The sequence below is a fragment of the Hemitrygon akajei genome, unplaced genomic scaffold (genome assembly GCF_048418815.1).
Source record: "Hemitrygon akajei unplaced genomic scaffold, sHemAka1.3 Scf000093, whole genome shotgun sequence".
Classification (NCBI taxonomy): Eukaryota; Metazoa; Chordata; class Chondrichthyes; order Myliobatiformes; family Dasyatidae; genus Hemitrygon; species Hemitrygon akajei.
In genome coordinates, this window is record NW_027331979.1 from 1,473,132 (window position 1) to 1,489,647 (window position 16,516).

A 16,516-nucleotide genomic window follows, 5' to 3' on the forward strand; every position below is an offset into this window, starting at 1 on the left:
TTCACATCACAAAAGCCCGGGTCAGACACAGTGTGAATCTCCATCCAAACCGTCCCATCACACTTCCCCGGCGTCAGACACAGAGTGAATCTCCATCCACACCGTCCCATCACACACTCCCGGGGTCAGACACAAAGTGAATCTCCATCCACATCGGCCCATCACAAAAGCCCGGGGTCAGACACAGAGTGAATCTCCATCCACACCGCACCATCACAAAAACCCGGGGTCAGACAGAAAGTGAATCTCCATACACACCGGCCCAACATACTTTCCCGGGGTCAGACACAGAGTGAATCTCCTTCCACACCATCCCATCACAAATTCCAGGGGTCAGACAGAGTGAATCTGCTTCCACACTTTTCCATCACACGTTCCCTGGTTCAGACGCAGAGTGAATCTCCCTCCTCACCGTACCATCACACACTCATGGGGTCATACACAGAGTGAATCTCCATCCACACCGGCCGATCACGAACTCACGGGGTCAGACACAGAGTGAATCTCCCTACTCACCTTCCCATCACAAAAGCCCGGGTCAGACACAGTGTGAATCTCCATCCAAACCGTCCCATCACACTTCCCCGGCGTCAGACACAGAGTGAATCTCCATCCACACCGTCCCATCACACATTCCCGGGGTCAGACACAAAGTGAATCTCCATCCACATCGGCCCTTCCCAAAAACCCGGGGTCAGACAATGAGTGAACCTCCATCCAAACCGTCCCATCACAAAAGCCCGGTTTCAGACACAGAGTGAATCTCCCTCCTCACCGTCCCATCACACACTCCCGGGGTCATACACAGAGTGAATCTCCATCCACACCGGCCGATCACGAACTCACGGGGTCAGACACAGAGTGAATCTCCCTACTCACCTTCACATCACAAAAGCCCGGGTCAGACACAGTGTGAATCTCCATCCAAACCGTCCCATCACACTTCCCCGGCGTCAGACACAGAGTGAATCTCCATCCACACCGTCCCATCACACACTCCCGGGGTCAGACACAAAGTGAATCTTCATCCACATCGGCCCATCACAAAAACCCGGGGTCAGACAATGAGTGAACATCCATCCAAACCGTCCCATCACAAAAGCCCGGTTTAAGACACAGAGTGAATCTCCCTCCTCACGGTCCCATCACACACTCCCGTGGTCATACACAGAGTGAATCTCCATCCACACCGGCCGATCACGAACTCACGGGTTCAGACACAGAGTGAATCTCCCTACTCACCTTCCCATCACAAAAGCCCGGGTCAGACACAGTGTGAATCTCCATCCAAACCGTTCCATCACACTTCCCCGGCGTCAGACACAGAGTGAATCTCCATCCACACCGTCCCATCACACACTCCCGGGGTCAAACACAAAGTGAATCTCCATCCACATCGGCCCATCACAAAAGCCCGGGGTCAGACACAGAGTGAATCTCCATCCACACCGCACCATCACAAAAACCCGGGGTCAGACAGAAAGTGAATCTCCATACACACCGGCCCATCATACTTTCCCGGGGTCAGACACAGAGTGAATCTCCTTCCACACCATCCCATCACAAATTCCAGGGGTCAGACAGAGTGAATCTGCTTCCACACTTTTCCATCACACGTTCCCTGGTTCAGACGCAGAGTGAATCTCCCTCCTCACCGTACCATCACACACTCCCGGGGTCATACACAGAGTGAATCTCCATCCACACCGGCCGATCACGAACTCACGGGGTCAGACACAGAGTGAATCTCCATCCACATCGGCCCTTCCCAAAAACCCGGGGTCAGACAATGAGTGAACCTCCATCCAAACCGTCCCATCACAAAAGCCCGGTTTCAGACACAGAGTGAATCTCCCTCCTCACCGTCCCATCACACACTCCCGGGGTCATACACAGAGTGAATCTCCATCCACACCGGCCGATCACGAACTCACGGGGTCAGACACAGAGTGAATCTCCCTACTCACCTTCACATCACAAAAGCCCGGGTCAGACACAGTGTGAATCTCCATCCAAACCGTCCCATCACACTTCCCCGGCGTCAGACACAGAGTGAATCTCCATCCACACCGTCCCATCACACACTCCCGGGGTCAGACACAAAGTGAATCTTCATCCACATCGGCCCATCACAAAAACCCGGGGTCAGACAATGAGTGAACATCCATCCAAACCGTCCCATCACAAAAGCCCGGTTTAAGACACAGAGTGAATCTCCCTCCTCACGGTCCCATCACACACTCCCGTGGTCATACACAGAGTGAATCTCCATCCACACCGGCCGATCACGAACTCACGGGTTCAGACACAGAGTGAATCTCCCTACTCACCTTCCCATCACAAAAGCCCGGGTCAGACACAGTGTGAATCTCCATCCAAACCGTTCCATCACACTTCCCCGGCGTCAGACACAGAGTGAATCTCCATCCACACCGTCCCATCACACACTCCCGGGGTCAAACACAAAGTGAATCTCCATCCACATCGGCCCATCACAAAAGCCCGGGGTCAGACACAGAGTGAATCTCCATCCACACCGCACCATCACAAAAACCCGGGGTCAGACAGAAAGTGAATCTCCATACACACCGGCCCATCATACTTTCCCGGGGTCAGACACAGAGTGAATCTCCTTCCACACCATCCCATCACAAATTCCAGGGGTCAGACAGAGTGAATCTGCTTCCACACTTTTCCATCACACGTTCCCTGGTTCAGACGCAGAGTGAATCTCCCTCCTCACCGTACCATCACACACTCCCGGGGTCATACACAGAGTGAATCTCCATCCACACCGGCCGATCACGAACTCACGGGGTCAGACACAGAGTGAATCTCCAACTCACCTTCCCATCACAAAAGCCCGGGTCAGACACAGTGTGAATCTCCATCCAAACCGTCCCAACACACTTCCCCGGCGTCAGACACAGAGTGAATCTCCATCCACACCGTCCCATCACACACTCCCGGGGTCAGACACAAAGTGAATCTCCATCCACATCGGCCCTTCCCAAAAACCCGGGGTCAGACAATGAGTGAACCTCCATCCAAACCGTCCCATCACAAAAGCCCGGTTTCAGACACAGAGTGAATCTCCCTCCTTACCGTCCCATCACACACTCCCGGGGTCATACACAGAGTGAATCTCCATCCACACCGGCCGATCACGAACTCACGGGGTCAGACACAGAGTGAATCTCCCTACTCACCTTCACATCACAAAAGCCCGGGTCAGACACAGTGTGAATCTCCATCCAAACCGTCCCATCACACTTCCCCGGCGTCAGACACAGAGTGAATCTCCATCCACACCGTCCCATCACACACTCCCGGGGTCAGACACAAAGTGAATCTCCATCCACATCGGCCCATCACAAAAGCCCGGGGTCAGACACAGAGTGAATCTCCATCCACACCGCACCATCACAAAAACCCGGGGTCAGACAGAAAGTGAATCTCCATACACACCGGCCCAACATACTTTCCCGGGGTCAGACACAGAGTGAATCTCCTTCCACACCATCCCATCACAAATTCCAGGGGTCAGACAGAGTGAATCTGCTTCCACACTTTTCCATCACACGTTCCCTGGTTCAGACGCAGAGTGAATCTCCCTCCTCACCGTACCATCACACACTCATGGGGTCATACACAGAGTGAATCTCCATCCACACCGGCCGATCACGAACTCACGGGGTCAGACACAGAGTGAATCTCCCTACTCACCTTCCCATCACAAAAGCCCGGGTCAGACACAGTGTGAATCTCCATCCAAACCGTCCCATCACACTTCCCCGGCGTCAGACACAGAGTGAATCTCCATCCACACCGTCCCATCACACATTCCCGGGGTCAGACACAAAGTGAATCTCCATCCACATCGGCCCTTCCCAAAAACCCGGGGTCAGACAATGAGTGAACCTCCATCCAAACCGTCCCATCACAAAAGCCCGGTTTCAGACACAGAGTGAATCTCCCTCCTCACCGTCCCATCACACACTCCCGGGGTCATACACAGAGTGAATCTCCATCCACACCGGCCGATCACGAACTCACGGGGTCAGACACAGAGTGAATCTCCCTACTCACCTTCACATCACAAAAGCCCGGGTCAGACACAGTGTGAATCTCCATCCAAACCGTCCCATCACACTTCCCCGGCGTCAGACACAGAGTGAATCTCCATCCACACCGTCCCATCACACACTCCCGGGGTCAGACACAAAGTGAATCTTCATCCACATCGGCCCATCACAAAAACCCGGGGTCAGACAATGAGTGAACATCCATCCAAACCGTCCCATCACAAAAGCCCGGTTTAAGACACAGAGTGAATCTCCCTCCTCACGGTCCCATCACACACTCCCGTGGTCATACACAGAGTGAATCTCCATCCACACCGGCCGATCACGAACTCACGGGTTCAGACACAGAGTGAATCTCCCTACTCACCTTCCCATCACAAAAGCCCGGGTCAGACACAGTGTGAATCTCCATCCAAACCGTTCCATCACACTTCCCCGGCGTCAGACACAGAGTGAATCTCCATCCACACCGTCCCATCACACACTCCCGGGGTCAAACACAAAGTGAATCTCCATCCACATCGGCCCATCACAAAAGCCCGGGGTCAGACACAGAGTGAATCTCCATCCACACCGCACCATCACAAAAACCCGGGGTCAGACAGAAAGTGAATCTCCATACACACCGGCCCATCATACTTTCCCGGGGTCAGACACAGAGTGAATCTCCTTCCACACCATCCCATCACAAATTCCAGGGGTCAGACAGAGTGAATCTGCTTCCACACTTTTCCATCACACGTTCCCTGGTTCAGACGCAGAGTGAATCTCCCTCCTCACCGTACCATCACACACTCCCGGGGTCATACACAGAGTGAATCTCCATCCACACCGGCCGATCACGAACTCACGGGGTCAGACACAGAGTGAATCTCCATCCACATCGGCCCTTCCCAAAAACCCGGGGTCAGACAATGAGTGAACCTCCATCCAAACCGTCCCATCACAAAAGCCCGGTTTCAGACACAGAGTGAATCTCCCTCCTCACCGTCCCATCACACACTCCCGGGGTCATACACAGAGTGAATCTCCATCCACACCGGCCGATCACGAACTCACGGGGTCAGACACAGAGTGAATCTCCCTACTCACCTTCACATCACAAAAGCCCGGGTCAGACACAGTGTGAATCTCCATCCAAACCGTCCCATCACACTTCCCCGGCGTCAGACACAGAGTGAATCTCCATCCACACCGTCCCATCACACACTCCCGGGGTCAGACACAAAGTGAATCTTCATCCACATCGGCCCATCACAAAAACCCGGGGTCAGACAATGAGTGAACATCCATCCAAACCGTCCCATCACAAAAGCCCGGTTTAAGACACAGAGTGAATCTCCCTCCTCACGGTCCCATCACACACTCCCGTGGTCATACACAGAGTGAATCTCCATCCACACCGGCCGATCACGAACTCACGGGTTCAGACACAGAGTGAATCTCCCTACTCACCTTCCCATCACAAAAGCCCGGGTCAGACACAGTGTGAATCTCCATCCAAACCGTTCCATCACACTTCCCCGGCGTCAGACACAGAGTGAATCTCCATCCACACCGTCCCATCACACACTCCCGGGGTCAAACACAAAGTGAATCTCCATCCACATCGGCCCATCACAAAAGCCCGGGGTCAGACACAGAGTGAATCTCCATCCACACCGCACCATCACAAAAACCCGGGGTCAGACAGAAAGTGAATCTCCATACACACCGGCCCATCATACTTTCCCGGGGTCAGACACAGAGTGAATCTCCTTCCACACCATCCCATCACAAATTCCAGGGGTCAGACAGAGTGAATCTGCTTCCACACTTTTCCATCACACGTTCCCTGGTTCAGACGCAGAGTGAATCTCCCTCCTCACCGTACCATCACACACTCCCGGGGTCATACACAGAGTGAATCTCCATCCACACCGGCCGATCACGAACTCACGGGGTCAGACACAGAGTGAATCTCCAACTCACCTTCCCATCACAAAAGCCCGGGTCAGACACAGTGTGAATCTCCATCCAAACCGTCCCAACACACTTCCCCGGCGTCAGACACAGAGTGAATCTCCATCCACACCGTCCCATCACACACTCCCGGGGTCAGACACAAAGTGAATCTCCATCCACATCGGCCCATCACAAAAGCCCGCGGTCAGACACAGAGTGAATCTCCATCCACACCGCACCATCACAAATACCCGGGGTCAGACAGAAAGTGAATCTCCATACACACCGGCCCATCATACTTTCCCGGGGTCAGACACAGAGTGAATCTCCATCCATACCGTCCCATCACAAAAGCCCGGTTTCAGACACAGAGTGAATCTCCTTCCACACCATCCCATCACAAATTCCAGGGGTCAGACATAGAGTGAATCTGCTTCCACACTTTTCCATCACACGTTCCCTGGTTCAGACACAGAGTGAATCTCCCTCCTCACCGTCCCATCACACACTCCCGTGGTCATACACAGAGTGAATCTCCATCCACACCGGCCGATCACGAACTCACGGGGTCAGACACAGAGTGAATCTCCCTACTCTCCTTCCCATCACAAAAGCCCGGGTCAGACACAGTGTGAATCTCCATCCAAACCGTCCCATAACACTTCCACGGCGTCAGACACAGAGTGAATCTCCATCCAAATCGTCCCAACACACTTTCCCGGGGTCAGGCACAGAGTGAATCTCCCTCCTCACCGTCCCATCACACACACCAGGGGTCAGACACAGATTGAAACTCCCTCCACACCGTCCGATCACAATATCCGGGGTCAGACATAGAGTGAATCTCCATCCATACCGTCCCATCACAAAAGCCCGGTTTCAGACACAGAGTGAATCTCCTTCCACTCCATCCCATCACAAATTCCAGGGGTCAGACATAGAGTGAATCTACTTCCACACTTTTCCATCACACGTTCCCTGGATCAGACGCAGAGTGAATCTCCCTCCTCACATTCCCATCACACACTCCCAGGGTCATACACAGAGTGAATCTCCATGCACACCGGCCGATCACGAACTCACGGGGTCAGACACAGAGTGAATCTCCCTACTCACCTTCCCATCACAAAAGCCCGGGTCAGACACAGTGTGAATCTCCATCCAAACCGTTCCATCACACTTCCCCGGCGTCAGACACAGAGTGAATGTCCATCCACACCGTCCCATCACACACTCCCGGGGTCAGACACAAAGTGAATCTCCATCCACATCGGCCCATCACAAAAACCCGGGGTCAGACACAGAGTGAATCTCCATCCACACCGCACCATCACAAAAACCCGGGGTCAGACAGAAAGTGAATCTCCATACACACCGGCCCATCATACTTTCCCGGGGTCAGACACAGAGTGAATCTCCATCCATACCGTCCCATCACAAAAGCCCGGTTTCATATACAGAGTGAATCTCCTTCCACACCATCCCATCACAAATTCCAGGGGTCAGACATAGAGTGAATCTGCTTCCACACTTTTCCATCACACGTTCCCTGGTTCAGACACAGAGTGAATCTCCATCCACACCATCCCATCACAAACTCCCCGGGACAGACACAGAGTGAATCTCCATCCACACCGGACCATCACAAAAACCCGGGGTCAGACACAGAGTGAATCTCCTTCCTCACCGTCCCATCACACATTCCACGGGTCAGACACAGACTGAAACTCCCTCCACACCGTCCCATCACAATATCCGGGGTCAGACATAGAGTGAATCTCTATCCATACCGTCCCATCACAAAAGCCCGGTTTCAGACACAGAGTGAATCTCCTTCCACACCATCCCATCACAAATTTCAGGGGTCAGACATAGAGTGAATCTGCTTCCACACTTTTCCATCACACGTTCCCTGGTTCAGACGCAGAGTGAATCTCCCTCCTCACCGTACCATCACACACTCCCGGGGTCATACACAGAGTGAATCTCGATCCACACCGGCCGAACACGAACTCACCGGGTCAGACACAGAGTGAATCTCCCTACTCACCTTCCCATCACAAAAGTTCGGGTCAGACACAGTGTGAATCTCCATCCAAACCGTCCCATCACACTTCCCCGGCGTCAGACACAGAGTGAATCTCCATCCACACCGTACCATCACACACTCCCGGGGTCAGACACAAAGTGAATCTCCATCCACATCGGCCCATCACAAAAACCCGGGGTCAGACAATGAGTGAACCTCCATCCAAACCGTCCCATCACAAAAGCCCGGTTTCAGACACAGAGTGAATCTCCCTCCTCACCGTCCCATTCACACACTCCCGGGGTCATACACAGAGTGAATCTCCATCCACACCGGCCGATCACGAACTCACGGGGTCAGACACAGAGTGAATCTCCCTACTCACCTTCACATCACAAAAGCCCGGGTCAGACACTGTGTGAATCTCCATCCAAACCGTCCCATCACACTTCCCCGGCGTCAGACACAGAGTGAATCTCCATCCACACCGTCCCATCACACACTCCCGGGGTCAGACACAAAGTGAATCTCCATCCACATCGGCCAATCACAAAAGCCCGGGGTCAGACACAGAGTGAATCTCCATCCACACCGCACCATCACAAAAACCCGGGGTCAGACACAGAGTGAATCTCCATCCACACCGTCCCATCACACACTCCCGGGGTCAGACACAAAGTGAATCTCCATCCATACCGTCCCATCACAAAAGCCCGGTTTCAGACACAGAGTGAATCTCCTTCCACACCATCCCATCACAAATTCCAGGGGTCAGACATAGAGTGAACCTGCTTCCACACTTTTCCATCACACGTTCCCTGGTTCAGACACAGAGTGAATCTCCCTCCTCACCGTCCCATCACACACTCCCGTGGTCATACACAGAGTGAATCTCCATCCACACCGGCCGATCACGAACTCACGGGGTCAGACACAGAGTGAATCTCCCTACTCTCCTTCCCATCACAAAAGCCCGGGTCAGACACAGTGTGAATCTCCATCCAAACCGTCCCATAACACTTCCACGGCGTCAGACACAGAGTGAATCTCCATCCAAATCGTCCCAACACACTTTCCCGGGGTCAGGCACAGAGTGAATCTCCCTCCTCACCGTCCCATCACACACACCAGGGGTCAGACACAGATTGAAACTCCCTCCACACCGTCCGATCACAATATCCGGGGTCAGACATAGAGTGAATCTCCATCCATACCGTCCCATCACAAAAGCCCGGTTTCAGACACAGAGTGAATCTCCTTCCACTCCATCCCATCACAAATTCCAGGGGTCAGACATAGAGTGAATCTACTTCCACACTTTTCCATCACACGTTCCCTGGATCAGACGCAGAGTGAATCTCCCTCCTCACATTCCCATCACACACTCCCAGGGTCATACACAGAGTGAATCTCCATGCACACCGGCCGATCACGAACTCACGGGGTCAGACACAGAGTGAATCTCCCTACTCACCTTCCCATCACAAAAGCCCGGGTCAGACACAGTGTGAATCTCCATCCAAACCGTTCCATCACACTTCCCCGGCGTCAGACACAGAGTGAATGTCCATCCACACCGTCCCATCACACACTCCCGGGGTCAGACACAAAGTGAATCTCCATCCACATCGGCCCATCACAAAAACCCGGGGTCAGACACAGAGTGAATCTCCATCCACACCGCACCATCACAAAAACCCGGGGTCAGACAGAAAGTGAATCTCCATACACACCGGCCCATCATACTTTCCCGGGGTCAGACACAGAGTGAATCTCCATCCATACCGTCCCATCACAAAAGCCCGGTTTCATATACAGAGTGAATCTCCTTCCACACCATCCCATCACAAATTCCAGGGGTCAGACATAGAGTGAATCTGCTTCCACACTTTTCCATCACACGTTCCCTGGTTCAGACACAGAGTGAATCTCCATCCACACCATCCCATCACAAACTCCCCGGGACAGACACAGAGTGAATCTCCATCCACACCGGACCATCACAAAAACCCGGGGTCAGACACAGAGTGAATCTCCTTCCTCACCGTCCCATCACACATTCCACGGGTCAGACACAGACTGAAACTCCCTCCACACCGTCCCATCACAATATCCGGGGTCAGACATAGAGTGAATCTCTATCCATACCGTCCCATCACAAAAGCCCGGTTTCAGACACAGAGTGAATCTCCTTCCACACCATCCCATCACAAATTTCAGGGGTCAGACATAGAGTGAATCTGCTTCCACACTTTTCCATCACACGTTCCCTGGTTCAGACGCAGAGTGAATCTCCCTCCTCACCGTACCATCACACACTCCCGGGGTCATACACAGAGTGAATCTCGATCCACACCGGCCGAACACGAACTCACCGGGTCAGACACAGAGTGAATCTCCCTACTCACCTTCCCATCACAAAAGTTCGGGTCAGACACAGTGTGAATCTCCATCCAAACCGTCCCATCACACTTCCCCGGCGTCAGACACAGAGTGAATCTCCATCCACACCGTACCATCACACACTCCCGGGGTCAGACACAAAGTGAATCTCCATCCACATCGGCCCATCACAAAAACCCGGGGTCAGACAATGAGTGAACCTCCATCCAAACCGTCCCATCACAAAAGCCCGGTTTCAGACACAGAGTGAATCTCCCTCCTCACCGTCCCATTCACACACTCCCGGGGTCATACACAGAGTGAATCTCCATCCACACCGGCCGATCACGAACTCACGGGGTCAGACACAGAGTGAATCTCCCTACTCACCTTCACATCACAAAAGCCCGGGTCAGACACTGTGTGAATCTCCATCCAAACCGTCCCATCACACTTCCCCGGCGTCAGACACAGAGTGAATCTCCATCCACACCGTCCCATCACACACTCCCGGGGTCAGACACAAAGTGAATCTCCATCCACATCGGCCAATCACAAAAGCCCGGGGTCAGACACAGAGTGAATCTCCATCCACACCGCACCATCACAAAAACCCGGGGTCAGACACAGAGTGAATCTCCATCCACACCGTCCCATCACACACTCCCGGGGTCAGACACAAAGTGAATCTCCATCCATACCGTCCCATCACAAAAGCCCGGTTTCAGACACAGAGTGAATCTCCTTCCACACCATCCCATCACAAATTCCAGGGGTCAGACATAGAGTGAACCTGCTTCCACACTTTTCCATCACACGTTCCCTGGTTCAGACACAGAGTGAATCTCCCTCCTCACCGTCCCATCACACACTCCCGTGGTCATACACAGAGTGAATCTCCATCCACACCGGCCGATCACGAACTCACGGGGTCAGACACAGAGTGAATCTCCCTACTCACCTTCCCATCACAAAAGCCCGGGTCAGACACAGTGTGAATCTCCTTCCAAACCGTCCCATCACACTTCCCCGGCGTCAGACACAGAGTGATTCTCCATCCAAATCGTCCCAACACACTTTCCCGGGGTCAGACACAGAGTGAATCTCCATCCACTCCGTCCCATCACAAACTCCCGGTGTCAGACACAGAGTGAATCTCCATCCACACCGTCCCATCACAAACACCCGGGGCCAGACAAAGAGTAAAGCTCCATCCTCACGGTCCCATCACACACTCCCGGGGTCTGACAGAGAGTGAATCTCCATCAAAACCGTCCATTAACACGGTCCCTGGGTCAGACACAGAGTGAATCTCCATCCACACCATCCCATCACAAACTCCCCGGGTCAGACACAGAGTGAATCTCCATCCACACCGGACCATCACAAAAACCCGGGGTCAGACACAGAGTGAATCTCCCTCCTCACCGTCCCATCACACACTCCAGGGGTCAGACACAGATTGAAACTCCCTCCACACCGTACCAGCACAATATCCGGGGTCAGACATAGAGTGAATCTCCATCCATACCGTCCCATCACAAAAGCCCGGTTTCAGACACAGAGTGAATCTCCTTCCACACCATCCCATCACAAATTCTAGGGGTCAGACATAGAGTGAATCTGCTTCCACACTTTTCCATCACACGTTCCCTGGTTCAGACGCAGAGTGAATCTCCCTCCTCACCGTACCATCACACACTCCCGGGGTCATACACAGAGTGAATCTCGATCCACACCGGCCGATCACGAACTCACCGGGTCAGACACAGAGTGAATCTCCCTACTCACCTTCCCATCACAAAAGTTCGGGTCAGACACAGTGTGAATCTCCATCCAAACCGTCCCATCACACTTCCCCGGCGTCAGACACAGAGTGAATCTCCATCCACACCGTACCATCACACACTCCCGGGGTCAGACACAAAGTGAATCTCCATCCACATCGGCCCATCACAAAAACCCGGGGTCAGACAATGAGTGAACCTCCATCCAAACCGTCCCATCACAAAAGCCCGGTTTCAGACACAGAGTGAATCTCCCTCCTCACCGTCCCATTCACACACTCCCGGGGTCATACACAGAGTGAATCTCCATCCACACCGGCCGATCACGAACTCACGGGGTCAGACACAGAGTGAATCTCCCTACTCACCTTCACATCACAAAAGCCCGGGTCAGACACTGTGTGAATCTCCATCCAAACCGTCCCATCACACTTCCCCGGCGTCAGACACAGAGTGAATCTCCATCCACACCGTCCCATCACACACTCCCGGGGTCAGACACAAAGTGAATCTCCATCCACATCGGCCAATCACAAAAGCCCGGGGTCAGACACAGAGTGAATCTCCATCCACACCGCACCATCACAAAAACCCGGGGTCAGACACAGAGTGAATCTCCATCCACACCGTCCCATCACACACTCCCGGGGTCAGACACAAAGTGAATCTCCATCCATACCGTCCCATCACAAAAGCCCGGTTTCAGACACAGAGTGAATCTCCTTCCACACCATCCCATCACAAATTCCAGGGGTCAGACATAGAGTGAACCTGCTTCCACACTTTTCCATCACACGTTCCCTGGTTCAGACACAGAGTGAATCTCCCTCCTCACCGTTCCATCACACACTCCCGTGGTCATACACAGAGTGAATCTGCATCCACACCGGCCGATCACGAACTCACGGGGTCAGACACAGAGTGAATCTCCCTACTCACCTTCCCATCACAAAAGCCCGGGTCAGACACAGTGTGAATCTCCTTCCAAACCGTCCCATCACACTTCCCCGGCGTCAGACACAGAGTGATTCTCCATCCAAATCGTCCCAACACACTTTCCCGGGGTCAGACACAGAGTGAATCTCCATCCACTCCGTCCCATCACAAACTCCCGGTGTCAGACACAGAGTGAATCTCCATCCACACCGTCCCATCACAAACTCCCGGGGCCAGACAAAGAGTAAAGCTCCATCCTCACGGTCCCATCACACACTCCCGGGGTCTGACAGAGAGTGAATCTCCATCAAAACCGTCCATTAACACGGTCCCTGGGTCAGACACAGAGTGAATCTCCATCCACACCATCCCATCACAAACTCCCCGGGTCAGACACAGAGTGAATCTCCATCCACACCGGACCATCACAAAAACCCGGGGTCAGACACAGAGTGAATCTCCCTCCTCACCGTCCCATCACACACTCCAGGGGTCAGACACAGATTGAAACTCCCTCCACACCGTACCAGCACAATATCCGGGGTCAGACATAGAGTGAATCTCCATCCATACCGTCCCATCACAAAAGCCCGGTTTCAGACACAGAGTGAATCTCCTTCCACACCATCCCATCACAAATTCTAGGGGTCAGACATAGAGTGAATCTGCTTCCACACTTTTCCATCACACGTTCCCTGGTTCAGACGCAGAGTGAATCTCCCTCCTCACCGTACCATCACACACTCCCGGGGTCAGACACAAAGTGAATCTTCATCCACATCGGCCCATCACAAAAACCCGGGGTCAGACAATGAGTGAACATCCATCCAAACCGTCCCATCACAAAAGCCCGGTTTAAGACACAGAGTGAATCTCCCTCCTCACGGTCCCATCACACACTCCCGTGGTCATACACAGAGTGAATCTCCATCCACACCGGCCGATCACGAACTCACGGGTTCAGACACAGAGTGAATATCCCTACTCACCTTCCCATCACAAAAGCCCGGGTCAGACACAGTGTGAATCTCCATCCAAACCGTTCCATCACACTTCCCCGGCGTCAGACACAGAGTGAATCTCCATCCACACCGTCCCATCACACACTCCCGGGGTCAAACACAAAGTGAATCTCCATCCACATCGGCCCATCACAAAAGCCCGGGGTCAGACACAGAGTGAATCTCCATCCACACCGCACCATCACAAAAACCCGGGGTCAGACAGAAAGTGAATCTCCATACACACCGGCCCATCATACTTTCCCGGGGTCAGACACAGAGTGAATCTCCTTCCACACCATCCAATCACAAATTCCAGGGGTCAGACAGAGTGAATCTGCTTCCACACTTTTCCATCACACGTTCCCTGGTTCAGACGCAGAGTGAATCTCCCTCCTCACCGTACCATCACACACTCCCGGGGTCATACACAGAGTGAATCTCCATCCACACCGGCCGATCACGAACTCACGGGGTCAGACACAGAGTGAATCTCCCTATTCACCTTCCCATCACAAAAGCCCGGGTCAGACACTGTGTGAATCTCCATCCAAACCGTCCCAACCCACTTCCCCGGCGTCAGACACAGAGTGAATCTCCATCCACACCGTCCCATCACACATTCCCGGGGTCAGACACAAAGTGAATCTCCATCCACATCGGCCCTTCCCAAAAACCCGGGGTCAGACAATGAGTGAACCTCCATCCAAACCGTCCCATCACAAAAGCCCGGTTTCAGACACAGAGTGAATCTCCCTCCTTACCGTCCCATCACACACTCCCGGGGTCATACACAGAGTGAATCTCCATCCACACCGGCCGATCACGAACTCACGGGGTCAGACACAGAGTGAATCTCCCTACTCACCTTCACATCACAAAAGCCCGGGTCAGACACAGTGTGAATCTCCATCCAAACCGTCCCATCACACTTCCCCGGCGTCAGACACAGAGTGAATCTCCATCCACACCGTCCCATCACACACTCCCGGGGTCAGACACAAAGTGAATCTCCATCCACATCGGCCCATCACAAAAGCCCGGGGTCAGACACAGAGTGAATCTCCATCCACACCGCACCATCACAAAAACCCGGGGTCAGACAGAAAGTGAATCTCCATACACACCGGCCCATCATACTTTCCCGGGGTCAGACACAGAGTGAATCTCCTTCCACACCATCCCATCACAAATTCCAGGGGTCAGACAGAGTGAATCTGCTTCCACACTTTTCCATCACACGTTCCCTGGTTCAGACGCAGAGTGAATCTCCCTCCTCACCGTACCATCACACACTCATGGGGTCATACACAGAGTGAATCTCCATCCACACCGGCCGATCACGAACTCACGGGGTCAGACACAGAGTGAATCTCCCTACTCACCTTCCCATCACAAAAGCCCGGGTCAGACACAGTGTGAATCTCCATCCAAACCGTCCCATCACACTTCCCCGGCGTCAGACACAGAGTGAATCTCCATCCACACCGTCCCATCACACATTCCCGGGGTCAGACACAAAGTGAATCTCCATCCACATCGGCCCTTCCCAAAAACCCGGGGTCAGACAATGAGTGAACCTCCATCCAAACCGTCCCATCACAAAAGCCCGGTTTCAGACACAGAGTGAATCTCCCTCCTCACCGTCCCATCACACACTCCCGGGGTCATACACAGAGTGAATCTCCATCCACACCGGCCGATCACGAACTCACGGGGTCAGACACAGAGTGAATCTCCCTACTCACCTACACATCACAAAAGCCCGGGTCAGACACAGTGTGAATCTCCATCCAAACCGTCCCATCACACTTCCCCGGCGTCAGACACAGAGTGAATCTCCATCCACACCGTCCCATCACACACTCCCGGGGTCAGACACAAAGTGAATCTTCATCCACATCGGCCCATCACAAAAACCCGGGGTCAGACAATGAGTGAACATCCATCCAAACCGTCCCATCACAAAAGCCCGGTTTAAGACACAGAGTGAATCTCCCTCCTCACGGTCCCATCACACACTCCCGTGGTCATACACAGAGTGAATCTCCATCCACACCGGCCGATCACGAACTCACGGGTTCAGACACATAGTGAATCTCCCTACTCACCTTCCCATCACAAAAGCCCGGGTCAGACACAGTGTGAATCTCCATCCAAACCGTTCCATCACACTTCCCCGGCGTCAGACACAGAGTGAATCTCCATCCACACCGTCCCATCACACACTCCCGGGGTCAAACACAAAGTGAATCTCCATCCACATCGGCCCATCACAAAAGCCCGGGGTCAGACACAGAGTGAATCTACATCCACACCGCACCATCACAAAAACCCGGGGTCAGACAGAAA